A 1,747-nucleotide genomic window follows, 5' to 3' on the forward strand; every position below is an offset into this window, starting at 1 on the left:
CGCGTCGCCCGCAGACGCAGGAGAGTTGTCCGACGCAGACGCTGAAGGTCAACAGATGATGGAGGGAATCCTGAATGAATGATTTAAAAAAGGAAAAAAATACATAAAAATAAATAATGAAAAAAAATAACGTAAAAAAAAAAACAAAATACAAACCCAAACCCTGATCTTAGTCACTTGAACCTGTTTTGTATTGGTTCAAGTGACCTGTAAAGAGTGAATGTGAGGTAGGACACTAGAACTTACTGTTCTAGAGGTTGTGGAGGCCCTGTGGCTTAGTTGGTCAAAGCACCTGTCTAGTAAACAGGAGATCCTGGGTTCAAATCCCAGCAGAGCCTCTAGACTCATCTGTCTTTGCATGAGAAAAAGATTATAGATGTCTCATTCATTCATGGTTCAACCATGGTGGTGAAATGGAAAAATGACATGTAGCTTAAACAAAAGAAAGGCACATTGAAGGTTTCTTACCCAAAGTTAATTCACACATTCAAGTTCTTTTAAGAGATGTGGACTGCTTGAGAGGGAGGTAATGTCTGGTTCTTCTCCTTTTAGTCACTTTAATGCATTGCTGTTCTTCACTCGTGCCACAAGGTGGGGTACTCCTCCAATTCTTCTTGACCAAATGTGTATTTCTTTACGTGGTGTTTCTGACAGTCAGTTACTTTCCAAGTTTGACCTCGCTTAAAAAGGTCAAGGACAAGTTTCACAAATGCACAGAACAATTCACACGTGCGTAGGACAAGATATACAAATGTATTTTCTATGCGCACACAAATATAACCTGATTTACAAACATTTTTTTGTCTGTGAGCTGCGCTGGATTTGCGTGGGACTTTTAAGACTTCCCTGACGTGATCAATCCAAAAATGTTTTTTTTTTTAACACAGAAGGATCTGCAACCAATCAGATGTCTTCCTTTGTTTCAGCCAATCATAAGAGCGCACCCCACGTGGGGGACGCAGAGCAGTGGATAAAACACGACTTACTCTAAACCAATCAGATTAAAGGGGCGGATACACCTGCTGTTTGAACTGCGTTAGCGCCGTTCGGTTAGAAAAGTGATTCAATATATGGAGTTGGTGGAGTAAAGATAAATAAACAAGACAGCAAACAGGATGGAGAGGAGATCACTCTTCTGCTTTTCTTGTGATCTCGGTAAAGAAAACAGCGTGATCAGAGATGGTTTGTCGGGCCGTTCAACCAGAGCCGTCGGGAGAGCTCTTCGTTCTGCCGATGCAGCAACCGATGACAAAAATACATTTGTGTATCTTGTCTTACGCACGTGTGAATTGTCCTGTGCATTTGTGAAACGGTGTGTGCATTTGCGGATCGGTGTGTGCATTTGTGAAATGGTGTGTGCATTTGCGAATTATGAGACCGTTCTAGCTCCATACTGTTTTGATGTCTGAGACGAGGTAAGTGAGCGGTTGTGGAGGCCCTGTGGCTTAGTTGGTCAAAGCACCTGTCTAGTAAACAGGAGATCCTGGGTTCAAATCCCAGCAGAGCCTCTAGAGTCATCTGTCTTTGGATGAGAAAAAGATGATAGACGTCTCATTCATTCATGGTTCAACCATGGTGGTGAAATGGAAAAATGACATGTAACTTAAACAAAAGAAAGGCACATCAAATGTTTCTTACCCAAAGTTAATTCACACATTCAAGTACTTCTAATAGATGTGGACTTCTTGAGAGGGAGGTAATGTCTGGTTCTTCTCCTTTTAGTCACTTTAATGCTTTGCTGTTCTTC

The 1,747-nt window shown here is 41.6% G+C and overlaps 2 non-coding genes across 2 annotated transcripts; both read left to right on the plus strand.

Annotated features, from left to right (window-relative positions):
- The first annotated feature begins 264 nt into the window (after positions 1-264).
- On the plus strand, positions 265-338 carry trnat-agu (transfer RNA threonine (anticodon AGU)). The gene has a single exon. It is a non-coding gene; the product is annotated as a tRNA-Thr (tRNA).
- A 1,096-nt stretch (positions 339-1,434) lies between these two features.
- On the plus strand, positions 1,435-1,508 carry trnat-agu (transfer RNA threonine (anticodon AGU)). The gene has a single exon. It is a non-coding gene; the product is annotated as a tRNA-Thr (tRNA).
- Positions 1,509-1,747: the final 239 nt, after the last annotated feature.

Source organism: Cololabis saira, chromosome 11 (genome assembly GCF_033807715.1).
Source record: "Cololabis saira isolate AMF1-May2022 chromosome 11, fColSai1.1, whole genome shotgun sequence".
Lineage (NCBI taxonomy): Eukaryota > Metazoa > Chordata > Actinopteri > Beloniformes > Belonidae > Cololabis > Cololabis saira.